The sequence below is a fragment of the Phocoena phocoena genome, chromosome 9, assembly GCF_963924675.1.
Source record: "Phocoena phocoena chromosome 9, mPhoPho1.1, whole genome shotgun sequence".
NCBI lineage: Eukaryota > Metazoa > Chordata > Mammalia > Artiodactyla > Phocoenidae > Phocoena > Phocoena phocoena.
In genome coordinates this window covers 51,360,646-51,385,265 of record NC_089227.1, presented here as the reverse complement: position 1 = coordinate 51,385,265, position 24,620 = coordinate 51,360,646, and the positions used below count along the sequence as shown (strand labels likewise).

Genomic DNA, 24,620 nt, shown 5'->3' with positions numbered 1-24,620 from the left:
GTCAATATGAAGTTTCTAATCCAATGAAGGTGAAAAAGTAGATTGTTATCTTACATGCACAGGGAAGATATGATTGAATGACAGTGTGATTGGAGAGAAGCTAGGGGCTTAAATAAACATCATTGTTGGTAAAGGGACTTGGGTGTCTACTTCATACTGTTCATTGAAGGACGAAAGTGGGGACCTCTGTGCTATTGTGACGTTTGTGATTTAATTCCTCAGGACACTGCATTATCTAGCATGTACTTTAATTGGGAATCACATTTTCATTTACTGGTATTTTGCTCTATGAATTAACGTAACTTAAATATACTAGTAGCTTTCTTGATTTTAGATACTATATTATGTAATCAATAAACTTAGATATTTGGGGTTTTTCTTTTTTTCCAGTTTTGCTCTTCAAATGGAATGTCCTTAGATTCCTATTGGTAAAGATGACATTGGGCAAAAAAAGAAATAGTACAATAATTGAAAAAGAAAGTCAAACTTAACTAAATAGCCTATCAGTGGCCAAGAAACAGCCTGCTTTAAATTCCGTTAAAATATAAAAGAAAACTTAATTATAGTCTGTGACAGGCACTTAGTAATTACTAAGGACAGAATCTGAGTAGCTTCCTGTTTTCCTGTACACATGTGGATTGTTCATCTTTGGTATGGCATTTATATTTCTCTGTATTTCCATGTGAGACAGTAGATTCTAAGAATGAGATACTCACATAATTGCATTTTCTGTAGAGCCTGGCAAGGCATTTCTGTTCTTTCTCATTGAAAATTCAGTGGTTCTTCCTTGACAGCTAGCTTTCACCATGTTTGCTTCTGAAGACAGAATATATTCATAGCCTAATGTAGACTCAACAAATTGAAAAACTTTATTATATCAACTATAAAAATTTTCATGTTTGTCATTTTTAATCCTAACATGTTTAATTTAGAAACTGTTTCAGAATTTTAGCAACCCAGTGAAATCAATTCATAATTTTGTTTTTACTAGGTTTTATGGCCATTTTATACCCCTGCCTCCCAAATCTGAAGATTCTTGGTTATGCTGTTCACACTAGCTGGTTGGTGGTGGCTCAGAGGGAAAAAGAACCTCTAGAGTCTCAGGGCCAGCCTCCTTCCCACTAAGATCTCCCTTACACAACATGATTATGTTCAGCCATTCATTCATTCATTTAACAACACCTTACAGAATGTCCAGAGGTTCAAGAGTGAAAAAGACCTGGTCCCTGTCCTTCAGCAGCACCCACTAGTGTTACAGCATCACACAACTCCAGGGGGCATCATTCACATTGTAATCTGTATGCATTGTCTAATCTGTACAGCCACATTCCAGGGCAAGCCCTTGAGTATATTCCAAGAAGGCCATAGACTTCACCAAAAAATGGACAATGAGGATTTACAGTGGGAAGGTTTTTGCCTTCAGGTCTTCCATGTGTTATGTAAGAGGGTTGTCATAGCAGATGGGTGTCAAACATTTCCCTGTCAAGTATCATCCATCTGGTCGTATACCTTAGTGGTGTTCATTCCAGCATTCTTAACCACAGACCATCTAAGTACAGCTATGCCATTTGATGACTGGAACTGAATGTATCAACTTACCACTCTGTAAACTGAAGTTCAGAATTCTTCTTTCAGGAGAGTAATTTACATGATTTCAGCAGTGATTTGTCTTTGTGATATGCTAGATATGTTTCTCTAAAAAGATTGCTTGAATGTGTCATTTGCTCTGATCTTTAAGATAATTACCCGTGAACGATTTTTTCCTAATTCCCCACATTATTGCAGGACGATTAATAAATTTGCAGGGAGGAATCTTATAATATGACTTCCTTGTTTTGCATCAGCTGTCATGTAAACAGAAATTAAAGATGTGCAAAGCTTATTAATTTGTTTTTTCTTGGCCTGCCTGGTCTACAGTTATTCCTTGGAGAAGTGCTTTCTGTGGTAGCATTTTAAATGACTAACCGAATGGAACCTCTCTCTTCCTTTGTTGTTCCGTAGTGCAAGAAATAATATTTCTCGGCTATTCAATGCAATATGTTGAGTTTTATATTTTTTCCTTATTGTAGTCCTCAGTAAGGGCCTTTCCTATTTAAATTTTTGTATCAATTGTTAATGGTTTCTGGATGTTCCTGTCTGAATATTCCCAGGTATCTATATAATATGTGGCTGTTACTTTTATTTATTTATTTATTTATTTTTTGGCTGCGTTGGGTCTTCGTTGCTGTGCACGAGCTTTCTCTAGTTATGGCAAGTGGGGGCTCCTCTTCTTTGTGGTGTGTGGGCTTCTCATTGCAGTGGCTTCTCTTGTTGAGGAGCACGGGCTCTAGAGCATATGGGCTTCAGTAGTTGCAGCGCATGGGCTCAGTAGTTGTGGTTTGCAGGCTCAGTAGTTGTGGTGCACGGGCTTAGTTGCTCCGTGGCATGTGGGATCTTCCTGGACCAGGGATCGAACCCATGTCCCCTGCATTGGCAGGCGGATTCTTAACCACTGCGCCACCAGGGAAGTCCTGTGTGGCTGTTATTTTAAGACTTTTATCTCTGGGGTTTTCATTATCTATGGAAGTCTGTTTTAAATTTTCAAGCATCTTTAAACACCCATCCTTCTTTCAGTACACTATCAATGGTGATAGACTTCAGTCTTTAGGGATAGTTTTATTGGTTTTTTTCTGCCCAAACCTTAATTTTATAGACTTTCTTTTGATATTTTTATCCTTGTTAGCATTTATGTCACCAGGAATGAGAACGAATTCGCCATCTCCGTTTCTTCTTTTTTAATCTGACCAGACTGATCAAATAAAGACGCGTCATTCTAACTGGGGAGGCGGCGTGGCATAACGAAGGCTCACTGGCCCAGGATTCTGAGTCACAGCTTCAGGTTCTGGGGCTGACATTTAAACATGTAATATGGTTTCTTTACATGTAAAAATCAAGGCATTGTCTTAGGCACTCTCTAAAGTCCCTCTGTTTCTAAATTTTAAAAATCGAGTAAATTGTACTGCTGAACCAGAGGTTTCCATGGAGACCATTGGAATTCCTTCAGAGTGACATAAATGAAGTTAGGGTTTAGATATTTTGATGTAATGACTGAACTGATTTTTTCTAATGTTTAATTTTATATGATATTAGTTCTAAATCAAATTCCTTTCTCTACTTCAGTTTCTTGTGTACACTCCTGAGAATAGTTTGTATAATTCATTCATTCATTCATTCTTTTATTCGAAAGATATTTATTGAACACCTATTTTGTACCAGGTACCAGGTTAGGTCCTGGAGCTTATAAAGATGAGAAAGATCCTTCCATGCCTTCAAGATCAGAAGGAAAAACAGTGTAATAAGTTGTAACACAGATATACAGTCAGTACAGTGGTGGCTCAGAGGGGAAGGTGATAAATTTATCCTTGGTGGATAGTTGAGGATAGGTTGGGGGGGGGTGGTCACGGAAGGTGTCACCAAGTGGTAATTAGTTGGCCCGACTCATCAGAGCCATCTTTCAAAGTTAACAAAGCTAGAGTTGAGGACACATTGGCCAGGCCATGGACAAAAGTACCCCACCAGGGGGTGAAACAGCTGATATTTGTGGGTAGGGAAGAGGGACAGAGTTTAAGAACAGGTAGAGAAAAAGGAAAAAATGGAGAGTGGGGGAAAGTGGTTGGAAGCCAGAATGGAGAAATATTTAGGAATAGTTAGGATGTGACAACTCGATTGAATGAGAGTGATAAGGGAAGGGCAAGGGTTTCAGATGATTTGTGGATTTCTGGCTCAGGTAACTGCACCAGAAAGCAAAAATACAGCTTTGCAATGTGATTAAAAAAAAAAAAAAAATACATATATATATATATATATATATATATATATATATATATATACACACACACACACACACACACACACACACACACACACATATACACATATTTTAAGTATACATTTTTTATATTATATATTTATGCATAAATATATATAAAGTATATATGTACACACATACATATACACTAAAATATATATGTACCAAAATATATGTATACTGAAATACATACACTAAAATATATCAACATAGATGTCTGCATATTAAAATGTATGAGCAAGAGTTATCATTGTAACTTAATGAGCATTGTTGCCAGTTGGTACATTAAGGTGGTTAGGCTTCTAGATCTTTCTGGTAAGTCTTATTTCAGATGTAGATGCTGGTAAGGGTCTCCCTCTCACTGCCTGGTCCCTCCTCTCCAGTCAGCAGCGGGCCACCCTGGGCCTTGGCTTTATGGAACTACGTTAGGTTCCTGTACTTCATTCTTTGCTTTTGTTTAGGTTTTGTCCTGACATGCCTCATTTGTAAGTACAATTCTTAGAGATACAATTCTGTTTCATAGTTTGAAAAATAAATGTTAACGTATCCCCATATATAAAAAGTTTATTGTTTTGAACTGAATGTTCTCTGAGATGGGCTTTCACCCACAGTCTAGTGTTTGGATTGGTTTTGTTTTCATTCCTCGAGAGCTGCGTGCTCCATAGAAGTATCTGACTAAGATATATTGTGCCTATCTGTGCCTAATGAAGCACTAACCACAGTAAATGGTGAGTGACAGTTGAATCAGTTCAGTCCCTTCAGTAGCTACCAAGGACATGTGAAATGTAATTTTTTAATCTTTCACTTTTCAAATACTGCAGATGCCAAAATGAAAAGATCACGTTTGTTATGTGTAATACATTTTCATACAAGTTTAACAAAAAAACCCACTTTTTAAAAAACTTTGATCTTTTAGAAGCTAAACTAGGGGGAAAAAAAACCTCTTTGTTCTATTTTACAAATATATATATTCCAACAGAGAAAAGATAAATAAATGGCCACCTTGTGCATCAAATTGCACTACCTTTAATTACATAATGATGTATTTCAGTGAAGCATGGCTAAATAAAATTACCTATTAGGTTAATTAACATGAAACCTTTCTGAGTTAGTATTGCATCCCTATGTGTTAAATTCAGATTGTGTTTAGCATTTAATCTAACTTATTTTATTAGTCTCCTGTTTCTTTGTGGTTCCCTTGGATGGAGCCTGAATACATATTTAGAGAATTAATCTGAGTTATAAAACTCCTTTCAACACAGACTTAACCTAGATTCCTTTAGATTCTTGCTCTTCAGTTTCTGGTCTTCTGAACAGCAATATCGGCATTGCTGAGATGGTTGTTAAAAATGCAAGATCTCAGGCTTCAACCCAGACCTAGGTGACTAGAATCTGCATTCTGACAAGATCCCCATGTGATTGGTGTATACATTAAAAAGTGAGAAACACTACTTCAGATGCTTTTTTTCAATGAACACATAGGCTTTGAGGAGATTTCTGGTGCCATCATAGTGCTGAAGAAGAGAAAGGCAAAAATACTGACTTGTGGCGAGTTATGGTTCTGTTCATCTGCTGTCCTCCTGTCAGATGCAGCCCGACACTGGCTTTATCTGCAGCCCTCTTTCCAAATGTTTTGACAGTGCAGATGGTTCTGAATGGCTGTAAATGATAACTTGATTGAAGCCTCATAACTTTCAATTAGGGAAGTCTGTAGGAGAAGGGGCTGGTCTCCCTCATGGTCATACTGTGAGCTGGGTGGGTCGCTGTCCCCTCTGCACCCTCTCCAGTGCATGGGCTGTGCTGTGTCGTGATCCCTCCTGGTCTCTGTGGCTAAATGCTGCCACTTGAGGGTGAAACTGTTACTCTCTGCCTAAAGCTCTCTATCCTAAGGAATCTCAAGCCTTTGCTAATAAATGGATGAAATTGGAAGCTAAAATTTAGGAGGGTTTTTTTTTCTTTTTGAGATTTTAATTGCACCATATTTTAAAATATTAAAGTCTTTCTACATTATCTCTTGAGGTTCAGCCAAACTGTTGCCCTGAGACTTAAGGAAGAAGGAGAGCAATGTTTTATTTTTTGGTGACCAAAATAAGGTTCATGTCAAGTAGATAAATAATAACCTCTAGGTTCTGTTTTATACTTCATCATGTGGGTTAATTGCTTATTGGGTTATTTAGCATCTTGTAACAATGTTTTTTGGGAAAATTGAGTATACTCCACTTGCAATGTCATGTGTCAAATGCAGGTATTATTTGAATATGGGAGGTAATGGGTCTAATTAAACCTATTTTAGTTGAAAGATGTAAAGTTATCTTGCACCATATCATCCCAACAGGACTTTAATAATCAGATGCATTACACTGCATCTCAGCTGGGGACTGTAGTGACCACCTCTGTTTGATTCAGGTCTGGGAGGGCTGCTATATTGCAAAAACCTCTCTGATTCATTTGAACTGTATCTTTAAAAGTGAAAGACCAAATTCTTGTTCTGAGAAAGATGATAGTGCCCATTATATTTACAAGTAAATAAATTAGAGTTGGAGGAAGTCATATGAGAAGTATGGAGTTAGGGGACCTAACCTAGTGGTTGATCAGGAAACCTTCCCAAGGAAGTGACATTAAACTTGATGTTTCCTACTCTGATGGAGAGAAGTTCTTGCCCCTTCCTTGGGAAATTTTTTTTTTTCTCTGCATTCCACTCTCCTCACCATTGCCCCAAATTTAGTAGTTTAGATAAATGTTTTCATTTTGAATTCTTTTGCCATAGAGCTTGTACATCAGTTTTCAAATACCTTCATATCTAGCTTACTTAATCTTTAATTAGTTTGCTGCCCAAGTTATTTAAGATCGAACTTTGACATTTCGCATTCTAGCCTGCAGTACTAGACAGCTCATGTTGATTCCAAGAAAAAGTTTATAAAAATGTACACAGGTTCTTTTTTTCTCATATAGGGAAAACTCAAAATGCCATGGCTCTTCCACTTAAAATGACTGATTCTATATATGGTCCCAAGGAGATGGCTGCCTTCCTTCATTTCGCCTTTTTTAAAATAAATTTTTAATTTTAGAGGAGTTTTATATTTATAGAAAACTTGCAAAGACAGGAGTTCCTACATACCCTCACCTGGTTTCCCTATTGATAATATCTTACATTACTATGGTACATTTGTCACAACTAAGAAACCCACAATGGTACATTACTATTAATCAAACTTTATTTTTATTTCACTATTTTTTCCTAATTTCCTTTTCCTGTTTTAGGATCCCGTTTAAGATACCACATTACATGTAGTTGCCATGTGTCCTTAGCCTCCTCTGGGTTATGATAGTTTCTCAGACTTTCCCTGTTTTTCTTAACCTTGACAGTTCTGAGGTGTATTAGTCAGGTATTTTGTAGAACGTCCCTCAGTTTGGGTTTGTCTCATGTTTTGGGAAGGAAGACCATAGAGGTGAAGTGACATGAGTCTCATCACATCATGTCAAGACTCTATGCTATCAACATGACTTATTGATGATGTTAACCTTGAACACATGGTTAAGGTACTGTTTTTCTGGTTCCTCCATGATAATGTTACTCTCCGTCCCCCACCTGACTCTTTGGAAACAGGTCACTAAGCTCAGCTGTCACTCTGGTGGCTTTACAACTAGTGGTTATAATTGCTTCTGCCCTCAAAGCTAGTAAAACAACTGGGTTCTCCACGGTTATGTCCAACTTTATTCACCACGAATATTGGGATATAGACAAAAATCAAGAACTTCTAGCCTAGGAATAAGACACAAACCTCTTAGAGTAGAATATGGTCTATGGCTCTCTTTTTAACTTTTTCTTCCATTTTCCACGCAGAGCCATACATAACACTAGCACTTGGCTCTCTCAATATTCCTCAGTTATTGGCTCCTGTTTTCTCTACCTGGAATGCACGGGTCCCATTCCTGGCTCCATCACCTCATTATCCAATATCGTGGGAATTGTGTAGAATGTTTTAGAATTATTGTGTTTATAGCATACATACTTGAGAGACACGTGATAGACGTTTTGCCCAAATTGACAACAGTCCTAAACGTTTACATGACTGTACCAATAATAAGTGAAGATGGGAGAAAAAAAACACACACACACTTTTTCCATACTATCAGGAAAAGATAAAAGTTATCATTATGCTAGAGGAATGACTAAATTATCTCTGTGTTCTCTTTATAGAAAAATATATTATAGAATTATCATAGAATAGGTAATTGAACATTATATAGCCAAAACTGTAAAAAGAAAAGTATTAGGGAGGTGTGTCAGATAGTTCATAAGTATGTTATATTATTTTTCCAAGTTATGTATTATTGCCATATTCGTTAGCCTTAAAAAATTTATGGTTTCTTTTTATTATTTTTTCTCACCCTAAATTCACTTTTGTACCTAATTTTTTATTCATAATGAGAACTCCCAAATTGTATGACCTTTGGGACTAAAAAAATTATCTGTCTCTGCTCATAATGACAAAGCATTATCAATTCTGCTTAAAATCTTGATTTGAATTATAATGAAAAAAATATTTACACAGCTGTGGCATAAATTAAATTAGGAAATTTTGAGCTCAAAAGAATTAAAGATGTGTGAGCATGGGTGGGTGTTTTATATATTACCTTGCCTGGTAAGTAATCCTAAAATGAGACTTTGAACACACTGCATCCTGTGACACCTTTAATTGTAAGCTTTTGTGACCAGTTCTTTTTCTTGAAAAATTTAGTCTAAGCACTTGATAATTACACAGTGATTCAAATTCCCAATAGAAACAAATTAAAGGAGACATTTATTTATACATAAATTTTATTTCCTGAAATAAAATTATATATCATAAGTATAGAGCTTAAATGGATGAATTCTTTCTCAGTAAACCACTCAGGGCAGTCAACTTAATCCATCGAGAGAGGTAGCACAGGGTTAATGGAGGGTAGCAAAAGAAAAGGGGGGGGGGGAGAAAAGCAGGCAATACTCCCTCCATATTAAATTGAATGGCTTTTTATTGCTGTTTAGCAATAAAGAAGCTCCAGTAATAAAATATTCTGCTGTGTTAAGATGTTGATATGTTTTATACTTCTACTTTTTTATTTTTTGTGCTTTCTGTCTCTTTTTGTAAATCCTTTAAATATAATTCTCTCAGCTTCATTAGTTATACCCTCAAGCATCTTTGAAAAATGACAGAATAGGAAACATCCATGAGAAATGAAAGTCCAAATCCCTTAGCCAGCTAAGCAGATAAGTGCCTATAGAAATGCTATATCATCTCATTCCAACTGAGTAGAATTGCAGCATAGATTTATCTTTTGTTTTAAGTATCATATTATGGAGATGTTATGGACCAAGCACAAGTAGTGGTAAAAGAATTTCCATAAGTGGTTCTGACAGTGTAACGGTTACCTCACCAGCCAGCTTAGCAGATACACCATGGGGGTGGATGTGGGTTCTGCTGAGGGTCTTCACACTCAGAGTTGCAGCTTGTGGTGGGAAGGACTAAGGCCGATAGGTGGAGAATAGAGGGTATATTCTGAATAGAGAAAAGGAAGGTGCCAGTAGCTATTAAAGATTCAAGATATTTTATGTAAACTGAAATAATAAGACAATAGAAAGGTAGCTCAGTAGTCTTAGAAAAGAATTCTTGGTATAAAAAATGTAAAAACGCATCAAATTGAAATTTTAGATCTAACTGGATGTCTGAAGCCCCAATATCTATAAGAATATCATTGCATTTTAATACACAAATAAAATAAATAAATACACAAATAAAATACATACATAAATACACAAATAAATAAATACACAAATAAAATAGTTCTTGTCTCTCAAATCTTTTTAACGTTTTATTATTATTACTATCATTATTTTTTATATTTTTTTTAAAGTGTACTTGATGTACAATATTGTTTTACAGATGTACAACATAGTGATTTAGTATTTTTATATATTATACTCCATTTAAAGTTTTACAAAATAATGGCTATATGTCCCTTTGTTGTACAATATATCTTTGTTTCTAGTTTATTTTATACATTGTAGTTTGTATCGCTTAATCCCATACCATTATCCTGCCTCTCCCCCACTTCCCTCTCCACACTGGAAAACACTAGTTTGTTCTCTGTGTCTGTGAGTCTGTTTCTGTTTTGTTATATACATTTATTTGCTTTATTTTTTAGATTCCACACATAAGTGATAACATAGAGTATTTGTTTTTCTCTGACTTATTTCACTAAGCATAATACCCATTATGCTTAGTGATCCATCCATGTTGTTGCAAATGGCAGAATTTCATTCTTTATATGGTTATTTCATAGTATGTGTAATACATACTGTGAAATATATATATATCCCTTTTATCCATTCATCTGTTGATGGACACTTAGGTTGCTTCCATATCTTGGCTATTGTAAATAATGCTGCTATAAACATTGAGTGCATGTATCTTTTCCAATAAGAGTTTTTGTTTTCTTCAGATATATACCTGGGAATGGAATTGTTGGATCATAGGGTAGTTCTATTTTTAGTGTTTTGAGGAACTTCTATAATGTTTTCCGTAGTGACTGCGCCAATTGACATTTTCACCAACAGTGCGCTAGGTCCTCTTTTTTCCACATCCTCACCAACATTTGTTGTTTGTAGACTTCAGTGATAGGCACTCTGACAGGTGTGAGGTGATATCTCATTGTGGTTTTGATTTGCATTTCTCTGATGATTAGTGATGTTGAACATCTTTTCATGTGCCTGTTGGTGATCTGTATATCTTCTTTGGAAAAATGTCTATTCACGTCTTCTGCCAATTTTTAACCAGGTTGTTTGGGGTTTTTTTGATATTGAGTTGTATGAGCTGTTTATGTATTTTGGATATTAACCCCATATCAGTCATATCATTTGCAAATATTTTCTCCCATTCCATAGTTGCCTTTTTGTTTTGTTGATTTTCTTTGCTGTGCAAAAGCTTTTAACTTTAATTAGGTCCCATTTGTTTATTTTTATTTCTGTTTACTTTCCCTGAGAAGTCTGATCCAAAAAAAATTGCTATAATTTATGTTAAAGAGTGTTGTGCTTATGTTCCCTTCTAGGAGTTTCATGGTTTCAGGTTTTACATTTAGGTCTTTAAACCATTTTGAGGTGTTTTCTTTTGTTTTCATATACGGTTCTAATTTCCTTCTTTTACATGCAGCTGTCCACTTATTGAAGAGACTGTCTTTTTCTCTATTGTATATTCTTGCCTCCTTTGTCATAGATTATTTCAAACTGAGGCTCCAGTTCTTTAATAACCTTGGTTTCAGTCAATTTGGTCAAAAACAGTGAAATTAAAGCATGTGATAGATATTCTGGTGAAGATGCAAATGTATTAGTTAGTCAGGAAGGATATCTTTAAATATATTTTTAAAGAAAACTGAATTTTTCCCCATTAACCACTCATTTATAAAGATTCAAAATACAAAAAAAAAAGACCCCACTGTAAGTGCATGGGTTTATTTCTGGACTCTCTATTCAGTTCCATTGATCTAGTGTCTGTTTTTGTGCCAGTACCATGCTGCTTTGATTACTGTAGCTTTATAGTATAGTCTTATATCAGGGAGCTTTGTTATTTTTTTCTCCTCTTCAATTTTTTGGAATAGTTTGAGAAGAATATATATTAGCTCTTCTTTATATGTTCGGTAGAATTCTCCTGTGAAGCTATCCAGTCCTGGAGTTTTGTTTGCTGGGAGTTTGTTTTGTTTTGTTTTTTAATTACAAATTCATTTTCACTACTAGTGATCTGTTCAGATTCTCTCTTTCTTTGGTTCAGCTTGTATGTTCCTAGAAATTTGTTCATTTCTTCTATGTTGTCCAATTTGTTGGCATATGACTGTAGTATTCTCTTATTATTTTTTTGTATCTCTGTGATATCAGTTGTTATTTCTCCTCTTTTATTTCTTATTTTGCTTATTTGGATCCTCTCTCTTTTTTTCTTGATGAGCCTTTCTAAAGGTTTATCAATTTTATTTATCTTTTCAAAAAACCAGCTCTTGGCTTCATTGATCTTCTCTATTGTGTGTTGTGTTTCTATTTTATTTCCTCTCTGATCTTTATTATTTCCTTCCTTCTGCTGACTCTAGGCTTTGTATGTTCTTCTTTTCTAATTCTTTAGATGGTAGGTTAGGTGGTTTATTTGAGATTTTTCTTTTATTTCTTGAGTTAGACTGGTATCACTATAAACTTCCCTCTTAGAACTGCTTTTGCTGCATCCCATAGATTTTGGAAAGTTGTTTTTATTTTCATTTGTCTTGAGGTATTTTCTGATTTTCTCTTTGATTTCTTCATTGACCCATTGGTTTTTAGTAGCATGTTATTTAATCTCCACGTGTTTGTGTTTTTTTCACTTTTCTCCCTGTTATTGATTTCTAGTTTCATACTGCAGTCAGAAAAAATGTTTTATATAATTCCCTTAAATTTGTTGAGACTTGTTTTATGGCCTAGCATGTGATCTGTCCTGGAGAATAGTCCATCTGCACTTGAAAATAATGTGTATTCTGCTGGTTTCAGTTGTAATGTCCTGTAGATATCTATTAAGTTCAACTTGTCTTATGTGTCACTTAGGACCACTGTTTCCTTATTGATTTTCTGTCTAGATGATGATCTGTCCATTGATGTAAGTGGGGTCTAAAAGTCCCCTACTAATATTGTATTACTGTCAATTTCTCCATTTATGTCTGTTAATATTTGCTTTATATATTTAGGTGGTCCTGTATTAGGTGCATATATGTTAACAAGTGTTATAAACTCTTCTTTTATTGATCCCTTTATCATTATATAATGCCCTTCTTTGTATTTCATTTTAGCCTTTGTTAAAGGCTAAAGTTTATTTTGTCTCATATGAGTATTACTACCCCTGCTTTCTTGTCATTTCTATTTGTATGAAATATCTTTTTCCATCCCCTTACTTTCAGTCTGTGTGTGTCTTTAGCTCTGAAGTGAGTCTCTTGGAAGCAGCATATAGATGGGTCTTGTTTTTTTATCCAGTTAGCCACTCTATGTCTTTTGATCAGAGCACTTAATCCATTGACATTTAAAGTGATTATTGATAGATATGTACTTATTGCCATTTTGTTACTTGTTTTTTTGGTTGTTTATATAGTTCTTCTCTGTTCTTTTTTTCTTCTTTTAGTTTCTTCCTGGTAGTTTGATGATTTTCTTTAGTGGAATGCCTATGTTCCTTTCTTTCTATTTTTCATGTATCTATTGTAGGTTTTGGTTTGTGATTGCCATGGAGTTCATATATGTTGATCTATAACTATATCTGCTTGCTTTTTTTTTTAAAGGATCTTGCCATGGAAATGCAAATGTTATTTTTTTAATTAATTTATTTTTATAATTTATTTTTAAAAAATTTTGGGCTGCGTTGGATCTTTGTTGCTGTGTGCGGGCTTTATCTAGTTGCACCGAGCAGGAGCTACTCTTTGTTGCGGTGCATGGGCTTCTCATTGTGGTGAGTTCTCTTGTTGCGTAGTACGGGCTCTAGGCATGCAGGCTTCAGTAGTTGTGGCACATGGGCTTAGTTGCTCCATGGCATGTGGATCTTCCTGGACCAGGGCTCGAACCCATGTCCCCTGCATTGGCAGGTGGATTCTTAACCACTGGACCACTAGAGAAGTCCCTATCTACTTGTTTTAAACTGGTAGTCATTTAAGTTCAAACACCTTTCAAAAGATCTACATCTTTTTACTCCACTCCCTCACCTTTTGTGTTTTTGATGTCATAATCTGCATCTTCATGTTTATCCCTTTACTGTTTATTGTAGTTATACTTGATTTTACAATTATTTTTGTCTTTTAATCTTCCTACTAGCTTTTTTAAGTGGTTGATCCCCAGTCTTTACAGTATTTGCTTTTACTAGTGAGATTTTTCCTTTCCTGGATACTTACTTGTTGATGTAGCCTTTTATTTTCCACTTAGAGAAGACCCTTTAACTTTTTTTTGGATAGTTTTAGTATTGATGAACTCTTTTAGTTTTTGCTTGTCTGAGAATTTTTTTTTTAATCTCTCTTTTGATTCTAAATGGTAATCTTGCTGGGTAGAGTTGCAGGTTTTTCTCTTTCATCATTTTAAATATATCATGCCACTCCCTTTTGGCCTGCAAAGTTTCTGCAGAAAAATCACCTGATCACCTTATGAGGGTTCCCTTGTATAGGACTCTTTATTTTTCTCTTGCTGCCTTTAGAATTCTCTCTTTGTCTTTTGGCATTTTAATTATGATATGTCTCGGTGTGGGTCTGTTTGGGTTCATCTTGTTTGTGATTCTCTGTGCTTCCTGTACCTGGATAGCTGTTTTCCTTCTTCAGGTTTGGGAATTTTTCAGCCACAATTTCATCAAATACATTTTCAACCCTTTTTTCTCTCTCTCTACTCCTTCTAGTCCTCCTATAATGTGTATGTTGGTATGCTTGACGTCTCAGAGGTCCCTTAAACTATTCTCATTTAAGAAAAAAAATTTTTTTTGCTGTTCTGATTAGATTATTTCCATTATTCTATATTCCAGATCACTTATGTGTTCTTCTGTATCACCTAGTCTGCTGTTACTTCCTTCTAGTGTGTTTTTCATTTCAGTTATTGTATTCTTCATTTCTGACTGGTTATTTTTATATTTTCTACTTCCTTGTTAAAATGCTCACTGTGTTCATCTATTCTTTTCCCTAATTCTATTAGCAGTCTTATTACTAATCTTTGAACTATTTATCTGACAAATCATTTATTTCTGTTTCATTATTGTTTTCTTCAGGGGTTTTCTCTTGTTCTTTTAATTAAGACAAATTCCACTGTCTTCTCATTTTGCTTATCTTTCTCCGTCTCTTGGAAATTAGGTGAAACCATTACCTATTGTGATCTTGAAGGGGTGTCCTTATGTGGAAGCATCCTTATATAGTCTGTCTGTGCCCATTGGCTTTGGTGGGAGAACTGGATCTGATGTAAACATGAGTCTTGTCTTTCCCCAGAGCGTACTGGCAGCTATCACCTTGGTAGGAAGTGGGACTAGAGATGGAGTGGCTAGAGCAAGAGCTAGGTGTGAGCTGGGGCTTCCCCTATTCTTAGTGGCAAACTCCAGTTTACTGGGGGCAAGGTCAGGTCCCAAGCTGCTGGAGCAGAAGCTCTGAGGGTCAGGTCTGAGCTGGGTCAACTCCATCTGACTGTGTTCTCCCCTCTTCCAGCACTAGCACCCTTGCCCCAGAAGGGCATAGTGCTGGATCAAGAGGGTCTGGCTAGATTCTTTGTGTGGATCTGGATGTGGGTTGTGGCAGAGTACTGAACTGCTTCTGGTGCATTGCCCCCTTAGGTGCCAGAAGTGGCCACTGTTACCCCATTCAGGTGCCATTTGGGATCTGAGCTGACTGGCTCTGAGCTGGCTCCATCCTTCACAACAATTCACTCTGCTTGTCTGTAGCAGCCCTCACCTAGTGTGGAGCTGCACTGCAAAGCAAGTGGGGCCAGAATGAACACTTGGCTCAGCTGGGTCGCATGCCAGAGTGGTCATGGGAAACTGGCCAGAGTCCTGTGTAGTTTCAATTTGCTTTCTCCACCTTGTTTTGTGAGTAAGCAAGTGTGTGTTCACACTTCACAAGTGGAGTCCAGGTTTCTTACAGCCCCTGTGTGAGTCATACTGGTTTTCTAACCAGCTGAGGGGAGTCTTTCTTCCCACTGTTGGAACTCAGGGCTTGGCGGCCCAATATGTGGCTCTAACAGCTCACTCCCCAGGGAAGATCTCCCTCCTCTTCTGAGTCCCCTCCCAAGAGCACAGGTCCCGACCTGACTGCTTCTCTTCCCTTCCTATCTGATTACATATCTGTCTCTCTTATGGGTTGTATAAGTCTTTCTGAGAGTTTTCAGTTAGTTTTCAGTGAGAATTGCTCCACGTGTATATATTTTTTTGATGTGTTTGTTGGATTCCACGTCTTCCTGTTATACCTTCTTGTTCTTAATCTCCTTCAAATTTGATGAAAACAATGTGTTACAACTCATCTGCCAAGGGGGACCTTCAAGATGGCGGAGGAGTAAGACGTGGAGATCACCTTCCTCCCCACAAATACACCAAATATACATAAACATGTGGAGCAGCTGCTACAGAGTACCTACTGAACACTGGCAGAAGACCTCAGACTTCTGAAAAGGCAAGAAAATCCCCTTATACCTAGGTAGGGCAAAAGAAAAAAGAAAAAGCAGAGACAAAAGCATAGGGTTAGGACCTGCACCTCTGGGAGGGAGCTGTGAAGGAGGAAAGGTTTCCACACACTAGGAAGCCCCTTCACGGTTGGAGACTGTGGGTGGCGGAGGGGGAAAGCTTCGGAGACACGGGGGAGAGCGCAGCAACAGGGTTGCAGAGGGCAAAGTGGAGAGATTCCCGCACAGAGGATCAGTGCTGACCAGCACTCACCAGTCTGAGAGGCTTGTCTGCTCACCCGGTGGGGCGGGTGGGGGCTGGGAGCTGCGGCTCGGGCTTCGGAGGTCAGATCCCAGGGAGAGGACTGGGATTGGCTGCATGAACACAGCCTGAAGGGAGCTAGTGCGCCACAGCTAGCCAAGAGGGAGTCCGGGAAAAACTCTGGAACTGCCTAAGAGGCAAGAGACCATTGTTTCAGGGTGTGCAAGGAGAGGGGATTCCTTCCCTGTCTGCCCACAGAAGGCACAGCACTGCCTTATTGAGCTCCAGAGATGGGCGCGAGCCATGGCTATCAGCTTGGACACCACAGACAGGCATGAAAGGCTAATGCTGCTGCTGCAGCCACCAAGAATCCTGTGTACAAGCACAGGTCACTATCTATAGCCCCCTGGGAGCCTGTGCAGCCCGCCACTGCCAGGGTCCCCTGATCCAGAGACAACTTCCCTGGGAGAACTCACGGTACGCCTCAGGCTGTTGCAATGTCACAACGGCCTCTGCTGTGGCAGTCTTGCCCTGCATTCCACTTATAACTACCGTACCCCTCCCCATCCCCGCATGAGTGAGCCAGGGCCCCCTAATCAGCCGCTGCTTTAACCTCATCCTGTCTGGGTAGGAACATAAGCCTGAGGGCACCCTACATGCAGAGGTGGGGCCAAAACCAAAGCTGAACCCCGGGAGCTGTGCAAACAAAGAAGAGAAAGGGAAATTTCTCCGTGCAGCCTCAAGAGCAGTGGATTAAATCTCCAGAATCAACTTGATGTACCCTGCATCTGTGGAATGCCTGAATAGAAAATGAATCAACCCAAAACTGAGGTGGTAGACTTTGGGAGCAACTGTAGGCTTGGGGTTTGCTGTCTGTGACTGACTTGTTCTGATTTTTATGTTTATCTTAGTATAGTTTTTAGTACTTATTATTGTTGGAGGACTTGCTTATTGCTTTGGTTGCTCTCTCCTTTTTTTTAATTACTTTCGAAGTTTTTAAATTTTAATAATTTAAAATTTTTATTTAGTTTTTACTTTTTATTTTTTTATTTTTTTTCTCCCTTTTCTTCTGAGCCGTGTGGCTGACAGGGTCTTGGTGCTCCAGCCTGGTGTCAGGCCTGAGCCTCTGAGATGGGAGAGTAGAGTTAAGGACATCAATCGGTGAAAGCTCTCCCATAGATCTCCGTCTCAGCTCTAAGACCCAGCTACACCCAACGGTCAGCAAGCTCCAGTGCTGGACGCTCCATGCCAAACAACTAGCAAGACAGGAGCACAGACCCACCCATTAGCAGAACTCGTACTGAGTTCACAGAAACCCCAGAACACACCACCAGGTGCAGCCCTGCCCACCAGAAAGACAAGATCCCGCCCCACCCACCAGAACACAGGCACCAGTCCCCTCCACCAGGAAACCTACACAACCCACTGAACCAACCTGACCCACTGGGGACAGACACCAAAAACAATGGGAACTACAAACCTGTAGCCTGCGAAAAGGAGACCCCCAAACACAGTAAGTTAAGCAAAATGGGAAGACAGAGAAATATGTGGCAGATGAAGAAGCAAGGTAAAAACCCACCAGACCAAACAAATGAAGAGGAAATAGGCAGTCTACCTGAAAAAGAATTCAGAGTAATAATAGTAAAGAGGATCCAAAATCTTGGAAATAGAATGGAGAAAGTAAAAGAAATGTTTAACAAGGACCTAGAAAAGCTAACGAGCAAACAAACAATGATGAACAACACAATACATGAAATTAAAAATTCTCTAAAAGGAATCAATAGCAGAATAACTGAGGTAGAACGGATAAGTGACCTGAAATATAAAGTAGTGGAAAAAACTACTGCAGGACAGAATAAAGAAAAAAAAAATGAAAAGAATTGAGGACAGTCTCAGAGTCCACTGGGACAACATTAAACACACCAACATTCCAATTATAGGGGTTCCAGAAGAAGAAGAGAAAAACAAAGGGTCTGAGATAATATTTGAAGAGATTATAGTCGAAAACTTCCTCAATATAAGAAAGGAAATAGGCAAGTCCAGGAAGCACAGAGAGTCCCATACAGGATAAATCCAAGGAGAAACATGCCAAGACACATATTGATCAAATTATCAAAAATTAAATACAAAGAAAAAATATTAAAAGCAGCAGGGAAAAGGAACAAATAAATACAAGGGAATCCCCATAAGGTTAACAGCTGATCTTTCAACAGAAACTCTGCAAGCCAGAAGGGAGTGGCAGCACATATTTAAAGTGATAAAAGGGAAAAACCTATAACCAAGATTATTCTACCAGCAAGGATCTCATTCATATTCGATGGAGCAATCAAAATCTTTATAGACAAGCAAAAGTTAAGAGAATTCAGCACCACCAAACCAGCTTTACAACAAATGCTAAAGAAACTTCACTAGGCAGGAAACACAAGAGAAGGAAAAGACCTCCAAAAACAAACCCAAAACTATTAAGAAAATGGTAATAGGAACATACATATTGATAATTACGTTAAATGTACATGGATTAAATGCGCCAATCAAAAGACATAGACTGGGTGAATGGATACAAAAACAAGACTCATAAATATGCTGTCTACAAGAGACCCACTTCAGACCCAGGGACACATACAGACTGAAAGTGAGGGGATGGAAAAAGATATTCCATGCAAATGGAAATCAAAAGAAAGTTGGAGTAGCAATTCTCATATCAGACAAAATAGACTTTAAAGCAAAGACTATTACAAGAGATAAGAACAGTACATAATAGTCAAGGGATCAATCCAAGAAGAAGATATAACAATTGTAAATATTTATGCACCAACATAGGAGCACCTCAATACATAAGGCAGATGCTAACAGCCACAAAAAGGAGAAAACAACAGTAACATAATCATTGTAGGGGACTTTAATACCCCAGTGAAAATAAATAAGGAAACACAAGCTCTAAATGACACATTAAACAAGATAGACTTAATTGATATTTATAGGGCAGTCTGTCCAAAAACAACAGAATACACTTTCTTCTCAAGTGCTCATGGACCATTCTCCAGGCTATATCATATCTTGGGTCACAACTTGAGCCTGGGAAATTTAGAGAAAATTGAAATCATATCAAGTGTCTTTTCCCACCACAACTCTATGAGACTAGATATCAATTACAGGAAAAAAAACTGTAAAAAATGCAAACACATGGAGGCTAAACAATATGCTACTAAATAACCAAAAGGTCACTGAAGAAATCAAAGAGGAAATCCAAAAATACCTAGAAACAAATGACAATGAAATCACGAAGACCCAAAACCTATGGGATGCAGCAAAAGCAGTTCTAAGAGGGAAGTTTATAGCAATACAGTTGTACCTCAAGAAACAAGAAACATCTCAAATAAACATTCTAAACTTACACCTAAAGCATTTAGAGAAAGAAGAACAAAAAAACCCCCAAAGTTAGCAGAAGGAAAGAAACCATCAAAGATCAGATCAGAAATAAATGAAAAAGAAATTACGGAAACAATAGCAAAGATCAATGAAACTAAAAGCTGGTTCTTTCAGAAGATAAAGAAAATTCATAAACCATTAGCCAAACCTATCAAGAAAGAAAAAAAAGGAGAAGACTCAAATTAATAAGATTAGAAATGAAAAAGGAGAAGTAACAACTGACCCTGCATCATAAATACAAAGAATTATGGGGGATTGCTACAAGCAACTATATGCCAATAAAATGCACAACCTGGAAGAAATGGACAAATTCTTAGAACAGCCCAACCTCTGAGACTGAACCAGGAAGAAATAGAAAATTTAAACAGACCAATCACAAGAACTGAAATTGAGACTGTGATTTAAAATCTTCCAAAAAACAAAATCCCAGGACTAGATGGCTTCGTAGCGAATTCTATCAAACATTTAGAGAAGAGCTAATAGCTTCTCAAACTCTTCCAAAATACAACAGAGGAAGGAACACTCCCAAACTCATTCTGTGAGGCCACCATCAACCTGATACCAAAAGCAGAGATGTCACAAAAAAAGCAAACTACAGACCAATATAACTGATGAACATAGATGCAATAATCCTCAACAAAATACTAGCAAACAGAATCCAACAGCACATTATACGGATCATACACCATGATCAAGTGGGGTTTATTCCAGGAATGCAAGGATTCTTCAATATATGCAAATCAATCAACGTGATACACCATATTAACAAATTGAAGGAGAAAACCCATATGATCATCTCAATAGATGCAGAGAAAGCTTTCAACAAAATTCAACACCCATTAATGATAAAAACCCTGCAGAAAGTAGGCATAGAGGGAACTTTCCTCAGCATAATAAAGGCCATATATGACAAACCCACAGCCAACATCATCCTCAATGGTGAAAAACTGAAAGCATTTCCACTAAGATCAGGAACAAGACAACATTGCCCACTTTCACCAGTCTTATTCAACATAGTTTTGGAAGTTTTAGCCACAGAAATCAGAGAAGAAAAGAAAATAAAAGGAATCCAAATCGGAAAAGAAGAAGTAAAGCTGTCACTGTTTGCAGATGACATGATACTATACATAGAGAATCCTAAAGATGCTATCAGAAAACTACTAGAGCTAATCAATGAATTTGGTAAAGTAGCAGGATACAAAATTAATGCACAGATATCTCTTATACACTAATGATGAAAAATCTGAAAAGAGTAATTAAGGAAACACTCCCATTTACCATTGCAGCAACAACAACAAAAAAACCTAGTAATAAACCTACCTAAGGAGACAAAAGACCTATATGCAGAAAACTATAAGACACTGATGAAAGAAATTAAAGATGATACAAACAGATGGAGAGATATACCATGTTCTTGGATTGGAAGAATCAACATTGTGAAAATGATTCTACTTCCCAAAGCAATCTACAGATTCAATGCAATCCCTATCTAACTACCAACGGCATTTTTCACAGAACTAGAACAAAAACTGCACAATTTGTATGGAAATACAAAAGACACCAAATAGCCAAAGAAATCTTGAGCAAGAAAAACGGAGCTGGAGGAATCAGGCTCTCTGACTTCAGACTATACTACAGAGCTACAGTAATCAGGACAGTATGGTACTGGCACAAAAACAGAAATATAGATCAATGGAACAGGATACAAAGCCCAGAGATAAAGCCACGCACATATGGTCACCTTATCTTTGATCAAGGAGTCAGGAATGTACAGTGGAGAAAGGACAGCCTCTTCAATAAGTGGTGCTGGGAAAACTTGACAACTACATGTAAAAGAATGAAATTAGAACACTCCCTAACACCATACACAAAAATAAACTCAAAATGGATTAACGACCTAAATGTAAGTCCAGACACTCTAAAACTCTTAGAAGAAAACATAGGCAGAACACCCTATGACATAAATCACAGCAAGATCCTTTTTGACCTACCTCCTAGAGAAATGGAATTAAAATAAAAAATAAATGGGGCTTCCCTGGTGGCACAGTGGTTGAGAGTCCGCCTGCCGATGCAGGGGACACGGGTTCGGGACACAGGTTCATGCCCCGGTCCAGGAAGATCCCACATGCCGCGGAGCGGCTGGGCCCGTGAGCCATGGCTGCTGAGCCTGCGCGTCCAGAGCCTATGCTCCTCAACGGGAGAGGCCACAACAGTGAGAGGCCCGCATACCACAAAAACAATAATAATATAAATAAAAATAAATAAATAAACAAATGGGACATATGAAACTTAAAAACTTTTTAACAGCAAAGGAAACCATAAACAAGACAAAAAGACAATCCTCTTTGTCTTTTGAATGGGAGAAAATATTTGCAAGTGAAGCAACTGACAAAGGATATCTCCAAAATTTACAAGCAGCTTATACGACTCAATATCAAAAAATCAAACAACCCAATCCAAAAATGGGCAGAAGACCTAAATAGACATTTGTCCAAAGAAGATATACAGATTGCCAACAAACACATGAAAAGATGCTCAACATCACTGATCATTAGAGAAATGCAAGTCAAAACTACAATGAGGTATCACCTCACACTGGTCAGAATGGCCAACTTCAGAAAATCTACAAACAGTGCTGGAGAGGGTGTGGAGAAGAAGGAACCGTCTTGCACTGTTGGTAGGAATGTAAATTGATATAGCCACTCTGAAGAACTGTATGGAGGTTGCTTAAAAAACTAAAAATAGAACTACCATATGACCCAGCAATCCCACTACTGGGCATATACCCTGAGAAAACCATATTTCAAGAAGAGTCATGTACCACAATGTTCATTGCAGCTCTGTTTACAGTAGCCAGGTAATGGAAGCAACCTAAATGGCCATCGGCTGATGAATGGATAAAGAAAATGTGGCCCGTATATACAATGGAATATTACTCAGCCATGAAAAGAAAGGAAATTGAGTTATTTGTAGTGAGGTGGATGGACCTAGAGACTGTCTTACAGAATGAAGTAAGTCAGAAAGAGAAAAGCAAATACCATATGGTAACACATACATATGGAATCTAAAAAAAAAAATGGTTCTGAAGAGCCTAGGGGCAGGACAGGAATAATGACGCAGGTATAGAGAATGGACTTGAGGACACAGGGAGGGGGGAAGGATAAGCTGGGATGAAGTGAGAGAGTGGTATGGATATATATACACTGCCAAGTGTAAAACAGCTAGCTAGTAGGAAGCGGCCACATAGCACAAGGAGATCAGCTCAGTGCTTTGTGACCACCTGGATGGGTGGGGTAGGAAGAGTGGGAGGGAGACCCAAGGAGGGTATATCGGGATATATGTATATGTATAGCTGATGCACTTTGTTATACAGCAGAAACTAACACAACTTTGTAAAGCAATTATACTCCAATAAAGATGTTAAAATAAATAAAAATAAAAACTCATCTCCCTAGAATACTGATTTTGAAATTAATTCATTATTAAATGGAATTTTTTAATGATATAAAGTACCATTTGTTTTCAGTCATTTTCACTGTATATACTATTGGTGTTTAATTTGGATAACAATTATGTGGTGTAATAGGGAAGAGAGTTCTGCTAATGGATTACTTCTTTAATTCAAGGTATTGTTTACATACAACTGGGGCAGGTATAGAGAAGTAAGGCATTGTGTTTAACCTCTAGAGGATCTGAAATAAATACACAAGGGACTGCTCACTCTAAATTGAATGTGAGTGCAGCAATTGACGAAGTGTCCCAATATGTTGATGATTTTATTAGTATCCTTTCAGGCAACATAAACCCATTAAAGGTAGAACCATTAAAAAAAAAAATCCTAGAGAATTGCTAGAAGTTAGAGAGATCTGGCAAAAACACTGGTTTATCAGAATATCCAGGCCTTAAGAAGGTGGGAACCAGGTCAATTCAGGGAACTTCATCTGCAGGAAGGTGGTCATTCTTGCAAGTTCTTTGCCTTTAATGTGACTTATTTCATCAACATATGCTAGTTTCTTTCCATCCTGGTCCCAGGTGACTTTATCTCCAAACTTTCAGTAGAAGTATCTGATTGGCTGTCTGCCTGTACTATGGATTCGGTGTTCCTGTTGGGTTCTGTGGTCTGGGAGGCAAGGTCTCCTGATATGCTCGACTGCCTTACTAGATAGGAACTGTGAGCCTGGCAGAAGAATTTGACCATAGTAGATGACTGATAATGAATAAGAGCTTAAGAAATAAACTCATAAAGGGAGCTGTCCTGTCTGGCAGAATGTTCATGGAAGGCTTTGTAGAAGAGATTACATTTAAATTATATTATATAGGTTGGGTTGGATTTACATGTCAAGAGCAAACAAATGAAGAAAAAGGGAGTTCTAGGTATTAGAGTAACGTGAGTCAAGTTATATAGGTTTATGCTTGGCCTGTGGACAGATCAGTATGGCTCAGAGATCCTCAGTGTAGCTGCCCTAAATCACCTGAGAAGCCCGAGTCAATGCATTGCCTCTAACTGACTGAAACAGAGTCTCTGGGGTTTGTGTTCAGATCATTTGCATTTTTTAAAAGTTCCCCAAATGATTTTGATGCAAAGAGAGCTTTGAGCCCTGGACAGCTATAGCGGATAATACATTATGAATTTGTGAAATAGAGTTGGAAAAGGGTGTTAGAACAAGACTATGGAGGCTTTCTATATCAAGCTAAGGAGTTTCTTGGCCATATCCTGTGAGTAACGTAGTCAGTGAGGCTTATATTTTATTGGTTTGCACCATTTTCTGAGCCTATGTAGTTGCATCTACTTGGAGTCCTTTCTGGGCAGTAGACAGAGAAGGGAAAGGAAAGTTAAGGGATCTAGGTACATGTGGCACAGCCCTTTATACTTACTTAGAATATTATTTGTTCATTGTTTCTCCTTTGTAGGAGTAGATGTTCTAATTTCAGAT

The 24,620-nt window shown here is 37.7% G+C and overlaps 1 protein-coding gene across 6 annotated transcripts in view; it reads left to right on the top strand.

Moving 5' to 3' along the window:
* The window catches only part of CDK14 (cyclin dependent kinase 14), a 591,939-nt gene that overhangs the window by 370,350 nt on the left and 196,969 nt on the right, over nt 1-24,620 (top strand). The gene's annotated exons all lie outside the window — the stretch shown is intronic.